Source organism: Ursus americanus, chromosome 26, assembly GCF_024610735.1.
Source record: "Ursus americanus isolate L20-20 chromosome 26, mUrsAme1.1.p, whole genome shotgun sequence".
Classification (NCBI taxonomy): Eukaryota; Metazoa; Chordata; class Mammalia; order Carnivora; family Ursidae; genus Ursus; species Ursus americanus.
Window position 1 is genome coordinate 32312736 of NC_142152.1, and position 14154 is coordinate 32326889.

The following is a 14154-nucleotide window of genomic DNA, read 5'->3' on the forward strand; positions in this document are numbered from 1 at the left end:
CCAGATGTCAATAGGGCCAAGACTAAGAAACTCTGATCTAGACAAAGTTCAGCAGATTACAGCCCCTGCTGGGTAGCTGCCTATTTTTACAAATAAAATTTTATTGGAACACAGTGATGTCCATTCATTTACGTGTTGTCTATGGCTGCTTTTGCCTTATAATAGCAGTTGAATGGTTGTAACAGAGACCATGTGGCTCGCAAAGCCTAAAATAAATGTGAATCACATATGAATTCATAAGTTTTTCTAGTAGCCACATTTTTAAAAAGTATAAAGACGACCCGATAGCAAAGGAACACCCTGATTTAAAAAGGGGCCAAGGGCCTGAATAGACATTTTCCCAAAGAAGACATACAGATGGCCAAGAAGACGTACAGATGGCCAACAGGTGCATGAAAAGATGCTCAACATCACTCATCATCAGAGAAATGCAAATCAAAACCACAGTGAGATATCACCTCACACCTGTTAGGATGGCTATCATCAAAAGACAACAGGTAAGTGCTGGTGAGGACATGCAGAAAAGGGAAGCCTTGTACACTGGTGGGAATGCAAACTGGTGCACCCATCATGGAAAGCAGTATGGAGGTTCCTCAAAAAAATTAAAATGAGAATTGCCATATGGTTCAGCAATCCCACTTCTGGGTATATATGAAAAGGAAGTGAAATCAGTACCTCAAAGAAGATCTTTAACTCTCCTGTTCACGGCAGCATTATTCGCAATGGCCAAAATATGGGAACAACCCAACTGCCCATCAACAGATGAGTGGATAAAGAAATTGTGGCATGTAGAGCCCCTGGAATATTATCCAGCCTTTAAGAAGGAGATCTTGCCATTCACAACAATACGGATAAACCTAGAAGACATTTTGCTGCATGAAATAAGCTGGACCCCAAAAGAAAAATACTTCATGATCTCAATTATATGCAGAACACAAAAAAGTTGGATACATTGAAGCAGAGAGCATAATGGTGGTTACCAGGGGCAGGGAGGTGAGGGAAAGGGGGAGACATTGGGGAGAGAAGCTGCAGTTACGTAGGATGAATGGATATAAAGATCTAATGCACAGCGCAGTGACTATAGTTAATAATACCGCATTGTGTACCAGAAATCTGCTAAAAGAGTACATTTCCAGGCACTCTCATCACACAACGAAGGAATGATGTAAGGAGGTGGGTATGTGAATGAGTTTGATTGTAGTAATCATTTTCCTATGTATATGTACGTCAAAACCTTATTGTATAGCCCACATTATGTTGTATACTTTAAACATATATAGTTGTTACTAAAAAATAAAAGTAAAAATTTCACAAGTACAAAGGAGAAAGTGAAATTAATTTGAATATGTCCAAAATATCAATACAACATTGCAATCAATATAAAATTATATAAATAAAAATAAATAGATATAAATTATCAAGGAGATTATTTTACATTCTTTTTTCCCCATACTGATTCTTCACTTACCATATATCTCATTTCAGACTAGCCACATTTCAGGTGCTCATATGGCTAGTGGCTATCACTTACTTACTGTATTTCATGCCTCCTACATATTTTTATATCACCTTTAAATGGATCAATTTGTTGAAAAGATCCCCATTTTCTGAATATTTATATTGCTTCCAAATTTCATAATTATAAACGATACTGTCATCCACATTCTTATATTAAAAGTGTATGCCCCATCTTTAATTGTTTCCTTAGGATAAATTCCCAGATGTGAATCAAAGAGCAGACAAAATTTTGAAGGCTGTTGAAATATGTTGTTTAATAATAATATCTCCCTTACAAAGTTGTTATGAGGATTAAGTGAACTAGTACAGGTAAACCAATTTTATTTATTCAAGTGAGATTAGTAAAACTTCAAATAGTCGTGCCTGGCACATCAAGATACTCTATAAATGGCATCTATTATTATTAGCATTAGGATTATTTCTGAATTAATCTCCAGCATCATTATATTAATTTACGCCCCACTAACAATGTCTAAGAATGCTTATTTCTAGCACACTCTCTCCAATACGCTTATTTTTATAGCCTTCACAAATTTCACAGGCAAAATTGGCTTCTTGTTATTGTTGGTTTAATCTGACTAGAGTGCCTTAGTTTTCTTATGCTTAGGATTAATTTTTCCTGATAGATTTGTCACAACCTTAGTCTGTATCCACATATATAGAGAGTTGGACCATTCTTCACTGGAGTGTTTAGGACAGTAAGTGGCCATTTGTACCAGTCAGCTTTCCCATAATTATGTCATTGTAACAAGCCTGAATTTCAGTAGCTTATAACAACAAATATTACTTTACATATGAGAACCTAGGCTGAAAGATCAGTACCAAACGGGGACAAGCCACTCTCCTGGCAGATGGAAAGGAAGGGAGGCAGATGAGCAAGGGAGGAAGAGTGAAGTCTCGTAAAGCCTCTGCTCCTACCTGGCACCTAGTCTCTTCCACTCACATCTCCATTTGCTCATGAAAACGCAAGTCACGGCACCAAACTCTATGTCAAGGCGATGGAGAAGTATGCTCCCAGCATATGAGACACTGCAAGTTACATGGCAGTGCATGGGAATTAAAATGGAGAGCCAATGATTGAGAACAATAATACGATCTACCCCACCAGTCAAATCAATCCAATTAAGTTAGAGTGGTTTACGTGGCTCTAGCCATCTGACGTCAGGAATCCCTGTAGGACTCTTGTCCTTATGGGAGTGTTATGGCTCGGCCCCCAAAGGAAACAGATGACAAAGGCTGGGCTGCTGACCTGCTTTCAAGGCGCTCTAAGGACAAACTTGTCCAGAGAGGGTCAGCTTAAGGCACAGAGGAGTACATCTCCCACGCCCTGCACGAAGGTGCAGACTTGCCAACGAAAATAACTTTGTATCCCAAGAAATCATTCCATCATCAAATAACTGGAAACAATAAATCCCCAGATGCTCTTACAGCTCTTGAACCAATGAAAGGTACCTCAGTTCTTTAAAAAAGACAATACAACAGTCTCTTCAGAGCAGGGGAGAATGGGGCTTATATCCTAGCTGTATCATCTGTAAGATCACCAGCTGCTATCTTGGTCATCACCATCATCATTCTCATCATCACCACCACCACCTTTTAGGGTACCTGGCTTGATGCAGCCAGTAGCCCTGTGGTTGGCCACAGAGGCATTTCCATCCCAAAGGTCTGACCCCTTTACTGCAGAAACGCACCACAGGCCCTGGCGGCCTGACTGCTTGGGAAATCGCTAAGCTACATGAAACCTCAATAAAAACATATTCCTGAAATCCCAACACCAGGGAGTTTTGGAATTAATACATGTGTATTAAAATTACAAACTCATTCCACTCCAAACTGAAGGAAAGCATGCTAGGAACATGAGAAACAAACGAACAAACAAAAAGAAATGCATGTTTCCTCAGGTAAGTCACTTCATATTTGAATCACTTATTTATATAACAAGCCTTTCTGGAGTGATTAAGGGAACTGCCAGTTACACTTACCAACCTTTCTTCAGGTTACGAAGAAGCAAAAGTTTCTTCCTGCTTTACGTGCGAGTGCCCGTGTTGGAGATTTGTGTCCCGAGACCCCGACTCTTCCCCCACCTTGGTCAGTCTCTGGAAGGACTCGGTGCTCAAAGGGAAACACTTCTCATTCTGAACCAACGGCAACGGGAAGAAAAACAACATGATCCTTTTCATCGCACAGGGCTACTGAGTTTGCTCAAGCCTTTGAAAATGGTCAGGAATGAAAGTACAGTATTTTCTTCTGTACCCATTTTTAAACTCTTAGTCTTTCAACACCCAGCTCCAATCCCACCTCTGCTGTGAAGCCTTTCCTACTCTAGTGGAGCATGATTTTCCCTCCCTTGAACCCCAGTGGATATTCCCTGACCTTACCCCCTCATCGGCACTGTCTTCACTCCTGGTGATGTTGGCTAAGTTCCCGAGTGGACTGTAGCAGTGACTGATTTTTACAGATTTATTCCAATCTCCCTTCTTCTGGGGTTCATAGCAGTTGGTTCAGGGGTGAGCCTGTGACCCCAGCAGGGCCATTCAGCATTTGCTCTGTATAATTAAAAATACACATTGAGAGAGAGGATTTCCTATATTCTCCTGAGTCATGAGCTCTTAGGAAATTAGAAGCTTGGGGTTTCTCAATGCCATCTTCTCTGGACTTCAGCAGAAAGCCAGTGCTGAGAGATGGAGAGCCTTATGACATCTTTTGAAGCCCTAGATCTAGCTATGCCTGAAATTCTTACCCCAGACTTCCCAATGATGTGAGCAAATACATTCCCTTTCTTCAGTGAATTTGAGTTGGCTTTAATCATCTACAACATAAGAAACTAACATGCTCACTCAGAACTCCTTAAGAACAAAAGGTGCTTAAGGTAAGGATTTTCTGGGCCACAGAATCTTTCCATCTTGTGTTCAGCTTTTGTCCTTGGATGGTTGAAGCTGGATCGCCTTCATGCCTGGGTCCCAGATAGTGGGAAGGGGGCAAAAACACATGGAGGAGGGCACAGCCAGTGTCTGGAGGCCCCTCTTTGGAGCTGGCACAATGGCTTGCCCTCAGAGTCATGTGACACGGCCACATCTCACTTCCGGGGAGTCTGGGACATGTAGTCTGTCTGGGCAGCTGCGTGTCCAGCCATAACTCTATTTCTGAAATAACAGATGCTGATGTGCGACCCTGGGTCTAAGGCACACCAGGTGTCTGCATTGAGACGGTTTTCCACCACATCTGATTTCAGGGCATGCAAGGTTGGGGGTGGGTTAGCCCGGGGTTCCAGGAATGCATCTGCAGAGAAGCAGCAGCCCTCCCACTCTGACAGTGGGCGCAGGGCACATGCATTGCTGCAGCTCGCGTACATGGCTGCTCATCTGCTGGCTCACCAGGCCTGCAGCCCCCCCAGTCTCCTGCTTCAGCTTCTCCAAGTCCTCAGTCAGGTGCAAGCGTAGCTCCATGGCGAAGGATCTGCTCCTTCTGCAAGTCACTTCCCCCTTGAACTTGGTGGCTGTGGGAGATAGACATGGGCTCTGACCAGCCCTGCAGTTCCCGGCCTTCCTCTACTTTAACCTCGGGGTTGCTTAACCTCAGCACTATTGCTCTTTTGAGAATTCAAAATGATTCTTCGTTGTGTGGAGCTGTCCCATACATTGTAGGATGTTTAGCAGGGCCCCTGGATACCAGTAGCAACCTTTACCCTAGTCGTGATAAGCCAAATGGTCTCCAGATATTGCCAGTCTTCTGAATGGGAGGTGGGGAATCATCCTAGTTGAGACCCCCTGTCTTCACAACCAGCTCTTTTTCCAATTGCTGTCCTTGTTGACCTACACCTTCACACGCAGAGGCCCACAAGGGCTTGCTTAGACCTCTCTACCAGCTCCCATAGTCACAGAAGGTCTGACCCTATAATCAATCCTTGTCCCATGTCTCTCATAGCTATTCTGCTCAGGGCTGCATGATGACTGGCGGGCCCAAGATACTTGGCCTTGTATCCCTTCCTCCATTAAAAAAATATACATATTAAAATTGATATTTTAAGGCTCTTTTGGTAGAAAAACAAATATCTAGGCTTGGTTCATTATTATATATTGATGATTACATTCATTTTAATTACAATGAAAGCTTTTGGGGGGCCCCTACACATATTGTGAGCCCTAGGCATTGTGTGTCTAATGGAGAAGGGGGCCCGAGGTCTGCTTTTTCCTATGAACCCTGACTGACGGGTGCACTCCCTTCACACAGTTACCTTCTTTGTAATCAGAACAAAAACAAGGGTGGCAAGGATTGGCTCCTTTCTGGACCAACCTGGGTTTAGGAAAGTGACTCCGAGTACTTGATGTCACACTCGGTGGTGGCTGTGCACACGGGGGACCCTCAGCCTGTGAGCCGATGAGCTGGGTCAATAGCAATGATAGTTGCAATTTAGGGCATCCCAGGGAAAGATGAAATAAAACTCCCTCTAAAAAACACATCAAAGAAAACAAGTGTGTCTCAAGGGGAAATTGCAGACATGTAGTTTCCATTCGATTGGTAATAATCTGATATAAATCATCGAGTGGAATCAGATGTACCAAACCCGGGGTCCTCGTCACCACTCGGTGACGGCTGTTTCTGATTAGCTTGGAGCCCGCAGCCCTGACGAACAATGGGCGCCTCTCGGGGGCCATGAAGGACGGGAAAGTAAGCCGTCGGGCGTCTTGCCTATTATTCCCACGCTTTCCTCAAGCTGTAAATCCATCAAATATGAGAGGGAGGAATATAAGTTGTGCAGAGTGGGAGGAAGTGGGGGATGCGGTTTTATTCCACACCTCCCTCAGCACGTTTGTCCACAAACGTTCAACATTCATTCCGGAATTAAAACACCTGCATTACACCAGATGTTTCACAGACGGGCACCCCTGTGGATGGCAGGAGATTCGTATGAAAGCACCCAATTCTTCCTGTAGCAAGAACTCTGCTTTTTTTCCATGGAAATATCAGGAAACCATTTTGAGTTGAACAACCGAACTAAAGGCGGTGGAGTTTAAGATAAATGTTATGAAAATTGCATAAAACATTATATCAAAACCCTTGGCAGTGCCGAAAAGCAAGATTTCTGAATCCAATGAGTAGCTGAAGAAGAAAATTCAATTCCATTTTTTCACTTTGTCTGCCAATTTTATAGCACGTCATTTAAAATGGAATCTCTAAAGAATCAATTCAAATTAGCTTTACAGTTTTCCACAAAGAATCTGCTTTAAAATAAATTGAATTGGAGCATGTGACATAATAAGTGAGCATAAAATTCATGTTAACTAGTCCGAAGGAAAAACTTCTCAGAAGGAAACAAATAATCTCACATGACTGAGCTAAAAATAGTCTTTAGATTGTCAGTTTCAAAATTGAACAAAAATAGGGGGAGTTGTTATAATAATGATATGGCGCATTTCCCCCTAATGAAATGGCCTTGAATTTTGTAATAAATTACAGAAAGAGAATCCTTTGGGCAAAAAAGAATATACGAGACGCGAGTTGCTTTTATAAGTAGAGTCACAGCAATGAAAATACCTTCCGGCTGGGACCAAGCAGCCTCGGCTTTCCTATGTGGTGGCTTCAGCACTGAAGACCCATCAGAGCGGGGTAAGCAAGAGTTACAGTGAGGAGGATCTGTAATAGTCTGCTGCCCTCTGTCCAGAAAACAGCTTCTGCTTCTGGATCTGCTTTATTTTGATCAGGTCTATCTATCATGAATATCTATGTAAAACATCTTTATGATGCTTATTAGGACTCGGGCTTCTCAGGGACGGGGACGGTATCTTATCTGGCTTGGTAACTACCTCATACCCACCCCAGTGCCTGACATAGAAGAGGAATTCCATAAATGTTTGGAGGAGGGACACAAGAATGAATTAATGATTCAGTTTATTGTTTAAGTCAGACTAAGTTTTTTATTTTATCTTTAAAAAAATTCACAGGGAAGTTGGGAAATGTGCAGTTTAATTAAGAAGGGGACAGTTGGGTTGTGGTGATTTATTTCTCTCTCTTCTGGAGTCCAGAAACAAATAATGTGGTTTACTGTTGAAGAAAGTTTGATGGAGATTCCTTAAGGCCCTGCCTGAAAGTGAGCGTCCAGGAGAAGTTTACCTTCATGGGACCCAACATCTTGGAAGTTAGCTAAGTCTTGAAGAATGGGCCAGCTCCTCTTTTCACAATACCTATTTGGGTTTCCTTGCTTTACCATTGTGCTCATTCAACATAGCTTAATAAGGATTGTGTCTTACTTCTTCTCACCTTACCTATTCCTCAATCTACCTATTCATTGGTCCATCCATTTATCTGATCATCTGTCCGTCAAATACTTAGGGATACAGTGATGAAAAATAATTGTAGCTAATGTTTACTGAGTGCTTATTATATGTCAAGCATTGTTACAAACACTTCTTGCTAATGAACTCATTTAATCATCCCAACAATTCTATGAAGAATGTGCTGTCATAATCCACACTTTATATATAAAGCCAACTGCAGTGCAGCAAGATAAAAGACCTTGCCCAAATTCACACCACTAGGAAGTGGGGAAGTCAAGATTCGAACCCAAAGAGTCGGGTTCTAGTCAGACTGGAACCACCAGTCTGCTGTACTAATTAGACAGTTATTGCCTTGCCCTTCGTAGGCTTTCCATTCTAGTGGGAGAAATAGAATTTAAACCGGTAACTGTGCAATTTTAATTATAACGATTGCTCTGAAATTAAAGTACAGGTGTTATAAAAGTGTGTGAAAGGGACACGTAGTCTAGTTTGAGCAATTCAGGAAGGCCTCAGTGCTGAGAAGTTGGCTCTTGGGCTGAGATGTGAAGGGCTTGGGTGGTCAAGTGTAAGTGGGAAAGAGTGCTGCCAGCAGAACAGCATGTACAAGGGAGAGAGGTATCTGTGTGGAGGAGGCACAGGAAGTGGCTAAGGGGTCTTTGGTGACTATGACGTCAATATGACCAAAACTCAACTTGATCCCACTGACTTGTACTTTGTTTACCCAGTTATGGGAGTCAGGAATGCAGGAGACAATCTGTCATCTTCTCCCTCACCCAGTGCCCAATGGATCTAATCCGTCACCAGTTCCTGTCACTCAGTGCCTAGCCATATTTAATCCATTGTCCCTCATTTCTCTTGCAAACTGACTAATTTCTTTCTGCTCCTACCCTAATTCCTGAATCCAGCCACTTCTGTCTCTTGCTTGGATACCTACAGTGTTCCTCTGTATCCAGTGCCCGTCTGAAGGCACTCCAGAACCCCACACGTCTGTTCTCCACACGGTAGCCAGACTGATATTTCCAAAGGGCAAATCTAGGCATGCCACTTCTGTCCTCACTTAAAAACCTTCAGTGGTCTTCCACTGATCTTGAGAAAAAGACAAAAGTCTCTGCATGGCCTGGCCCCCCTCTATAATGTCAGCATCATCCTAGGGGCCATGCCCTACCTCACAGCTCTTTAGCCACCATAGTCTGCTTCCCTTTGGTCTCTGCTACTGGCCATACTCTCTCTTTGATGGGCTTTGGTGACCCTTCCTCTTCCTGGAATGCTCTGCTCCTCTTCTTGTATAGTTAGCTCCTAGTCATCCCTGAGATCCCCACCTAATCCTCAGCAAGCCCACCCTATGTCTCTGCTTGGGTATCTGATCTGTCCCTGTTAATATCTCCATATGTACCAGATACCTCTCTGTTATGGCTGAATGGTGTCCCCCAAAATTCATATGTTGAAGCCCTTACCCGCAATATCTCAGAACGTGACCGTATTGGAGATAGGACCTTTGAAAAGGTAATTCAGTTAAAATGAGGTCATGAGGACAAAGACACACACAAGCACACACACAGAGGAAAGACAAGGTGAAGACATGGAGAAAAGGTGGCCATTTACAAGTCAAGGAGAGTGGCCTCGGATGAGACCAAATTTGCTGATTCTGTGATCTTGGACTTCTGTGATCTTGCAACTTCTAGAACTGTGAGAAAATGAGTTTCTGTTGTTGAGGCCACCAGTCTGTGTATTTTGTTATGGCAGCCCGAGCACACTAACATGGCCTCCTTCATAGCACCTGTCACAGTGGCAACTTACCTTTCATTGTGTGATGTGGTTGCTGTCTCCCTGGTAAGAATGAGGGGTCCAGAAAGACTGGCACTGGTCTGGTTTTGCTCATCATCTTGTATCACCAGAGCCTGGCGTAGTGCTGGGTATACAGTGGGTGCTCAATAACTTGCTGAATGAATGAGAGAAGGCAAAAACTTACGAATGAGTGAATGCACGAACACACACACATGAAATAACAGTAATTACACAGTGGTTTTACCTCTGGGAAGACTCACTTTGGGCCCAGGGCACATCCAGAAGCAAGGGCACCTTGGATTGGTTAATATGGGTATTAACATGCATTAATGTAATTTCACCAGCTACGGCGAATTCCTGGAATTTCAGGTTTTTAGTTCCTCAGAGAGAAACTGTTCAATGAAATTTAATCTCGTGGATTTTATTTTTAAGAGGCAAATATCTCTCTCTAGAGTAAAAAAAGGTAATTCTAAGAGACATAAATCCAACCTCCTCACAACGGGAAGAAAATATCTTGTTTCTATCAAACCACGTTGATGAATGGCATGCTGGATTTCAGCTTGGAAGGTGTCCTTGCTGGTTTCCATGGGGGCAATGACACTGTGAGAGCAGCATGGACTCACTGCATAGGACGGAGGGCGCAACACACGTGAGAATTTCTGTCGACGTCTTCCGAAGAATCCTCTTTTCCGAGAAACTCATTATTCACTTAATTATTCATTCTGTTTATTTACTGTATAGTTATTACACATAAATATGGTGCAAATCCCCAGAATCCTCAAACACCAGATGCCAGTTTCCCTCTGCAGTCCCAAAAGACATAGCCAAGCCATCACTGTGAGAATTAAAACAACAACAACTAAAACCCAATTAAAATTGTGCCAGCATGTTCATTTCCAAAAGAAAAATCCTGCCAATGAATAAGCTTTTAGTCACTCCCCTGACTGCTTCTATAAAGGAACAAACAAAAAAAACCTTAAAACGAAAACTGGCATATAATTAGTATTTAAATCACAGCTACAATGGGCTTCGTATCTGCACGGAAAGGGCATTGGCTAAGTCAACTTTGTATCATCTCTCCCATTTTCAAAAGCAAATGATTGAAGAAAATGGCACTTTGCTTTTCAGAATTTCCTTGTGTCTGGCAAAACCCAGGGAGGGAGATGGGAGAAGCCAAGATGGCGACAGGATTCTTGGGATCTTGGAATCTGTGGGTTACACAATCTCTTCCTCCTAATGATCTGAGTGGGGTGAGACTGGGGTGCATCTCACCCACCTGAGTATGTGACTGGCATACTTAGCAGGTGAACATGGAGCCCGTGCTCTTTGAACAAAGTCCAACAAAGTACAGGTCACCTGCCAAGGGGAGAGGAGGCCAATCTCATGTGAGAAATGGTTGGGGGATACAGACAAAACCACAATAGCCAAGGGCAGGGCAGGACTGATGGCTGGGATGGAGGATGTGGGTGGGGATGTAGGGGGAGACGGGGGGTAGGGGTGCATGTGTGTAATTTTTGATAGGTCCCCAATCCTCTGGTGATGTTGGTCTCATGAAGAACAAAATGGCCTTTTAGGAGAGCACGTGACTCTGGACACCTCTAATACAGAGTCACAGTATAATTGGAAGATCTCTTTGGACTTCTACTCCCACTCTAACATAACATTTGGCTTGAGGGGCTTGGTCATTGTGAGACCCATGGGACCTTTTTTTTTTTTTTAAAGATTTTATTTAATTATTTGAGAGAGAGAGTGAGAGAGAGAGACAGAGCATGAAAGGGGGGTAGGTCAGAGGGAGAAGCAGACTTTCCCCTGAGCAGGGAGCCTGATGTGGGGCTTGATCTTAGGACCCTGAGATTATGACCTGAGCCAAAGGCAGAGCTTAACCATCTGAGCCACTCAGGCGCCCCCCATGGTGATCTTGGAGATCCAGGCAAATGAGTCCATTACTGGACACACATGAAGCTTCTCTGGATGGGCCAGAGGCCTGCGGTGCTTCCCCAGAGCTCAGACCTGACAGGACAAGTTTCCATTCTCAGTGTTGAGGTTACGAGGATGGGCTCAGACGGCTTGTCCAGGTTCAAATCCTATGTCTGCCACTTACTACTAAAGGCCGTTCACGTCCCTGTGCTTATTCCCCCTGGTGAGAATAAAGATAGCACTTCCATCTTAAAGTCACCACAAGAATTAAATGTGACAATGCATGCCAAGTGCTTAGAACAGTGTCAGCCAATGGCAGACATATAGTGAACACTGGTTTTTACTATCAATGTTAGTAAGTTTCAGTGCGTGTGACAATTTAGCATGCCACAGGACTAAGCTTTGTAGTAGGCCTGTTTTCTCTATTTTTTATTTCTAAGGCAGCTGATAGAACTGTTCAATTCACTCTTGAGTAACAGGAATGTTCCTATTCCTGGCACCTCAGATTGAAATAAGTTCATTGCCTCCTGTCCCACAATGCCTCATGGCCACTTTTGCTACCTGTCGCTAATACTTTCTAGTCACGTAACCTGATTTGGGGCCTTTTTGCTGAGAAGGCAAAAACATTTTCTAATCTATTCGGTGACCACATCGTGAAGTATCAGGCCCACCAAAACACAAAGGTCTTCATTAATAATATATGGAGTAGGAACTCTGTATAATATTTCATTATTGCTTTCTTATTAACATAACATTAATAATCTGTTGCTGCTTTAAGAACTCATGGGCATGAAAGCCTGGTATATTAAGTTATGGCTCAAATTAGATATATTAAACAGTGACACCCGTGATATCATGAAAAAAAGGTGGTAGAACTGAGAAAATCAATTTTAAATTAAAATAAAATCATTCTCTCTGTCTTATGCTTCAATTTTCAAAGCAGCTGCTCTCCTAGATTAGCCCTGACGTTACCTCACTATGAAAGGTCCAAAGTTCAATGCACGCACCTCAGTCCCTTCCTTCCTGACAGGCATTTCAAGTACAGTTGTTCCAATTTCTTCTCCTGGGTAGGTCAGGGGGTACAACGGGAGATGAGGAAGCTGGAACTGAGGGAATGAAAGGTTAAGTGTATGGTTCCATGAGTTCACAGTCACACCATTATCCAAGTTGGGCACCAGGGGCAGTAAAACTGGGCAGCATCTTCATAAAAGTCATAAAAACATGGAACTGGATGATTCCTTAGAGACCAGCTAATCAACCATTTCCCAAGGTAGGATCCATACAACGCTGTCCTTTAAGATGGCTCTCTCTCTCTAGACACATACACACACACACACACACACACACAGAGTTCCGTGGTCCATTAAATAAAGTCTGAGAAACTTTGTACATTCGACCTCTTTCTTGCAGTGCCATAATGGGATGTTAGCATTTAAAGGTTGGGGGACTCCTACAGTAATAAGAATACCCACTTATCATCTTTGGCCGAGTATTCCCAAGCTTCCTTGGCCACGGTGCTCTTTTTCTCATATAACACTTAATTATATATAAATGGGCAATGAGGCACTTTATCTAAGTCAAACTTTTCATTGAATTTGATAAGAAAGGGGAAACTGAAGCCCAGCAAAAGTAGTTGACTTGCCAAAGAGAACACACAGAAAGTGGAGAGTAGAATTCCGATCCTTCACTACTTAGCTTCAAATCACACTGCCTCTCAGAGAAATTTCCCTCTTATTCATCAGCGTACCCAGTCCCATCATACACCAGGCATGGTGCCAGACATTACAGACCATGAAGATAAAGAAAACACATCGTCCTGGCTTCAGGAAGCTCATAATACAAAGTTGGAGACAGATATGGAAATGTACCAATCACACCACAACACAGGCAGAACTCTGAAGAGGCTACTATGGATGTCGAGGAGAAAGTATGAAAGTCTCTTAATGGAGTAAGGGCAGGTGTCATACAGGAGGTGGTGTTGGCAGGGGGCCTTGAAGGGTGATCAGGAGTTAGTCTCAGAGTGTTTCTCCCTCCCTCAATCACTTTCTAAGTTCTCACAATAGCTCTCTTATGTGGGCTGATGTTTGCATAAATTACCATGCTGGTGCCACACGACTGTCACCTGACTGGACCAGGATCAGGGCCCAGAGCAGCCAATCTAATGGTTGGCCAGTACCCTAAAGGCATGTCTAGGGAGTGCTGCCCAATTGAACTCCATGCAATGATAAAAATATTCTATTTGGCACTGCTCAATATGGTAGCCTCCAATCACATGCAGTGTTTGCACACTTGTAATATGGCTACTGAATATGGCTACTCAATGAGGAACTGAATTCTAAATTTTATCTAATTTTGATTAGTTAACAATTAAATTTAAGTTGCCACATGTGCTGGTGACTACTGCATTAGACAGCACAGTTTTACACTGATAAATTCACTTTATGATTCCAATTTAGGGGTGCCTGGGTGGCTCAGTCGGTTAATAGTCCGACTCTTGATTTCCACTCGGGTCATGATCTCAGCGTTGTGAGATCAAACCCCGAGTGGAACTCTGCACTGGGTGTGGAGCCGGCTTAGGATTCTCTCTCTCCCTCTTTCTCTCTGCACACCCTACCCCCGCCACTGCTTGCACGTGTTCTCTCTCTCTAAAAAAAAAATA

The 14154-nt window shown here is 43.1% G+C and overlaps 1 long non-coding RNA gene across 1 annotated transcript; it reads right to left on the reverse strand.

Moving 5' to 3' along the window:
* Positions 1-1355: 1355 nt before the first annotated feature.
* On the reverse strand, positions 1356-14154 carry LOC123798908 (uncharacterized). The gene is made up of 3 exons (XR_015721851.1): positions 9591-14154; positions 3897-4064; positions 1356-3653 (listed from the first exon to the last, which is right to left on the reverse strand). It is a non-coding gene; the product is annotated as an uncharacterized LOC123798908 (long non-coding RNA).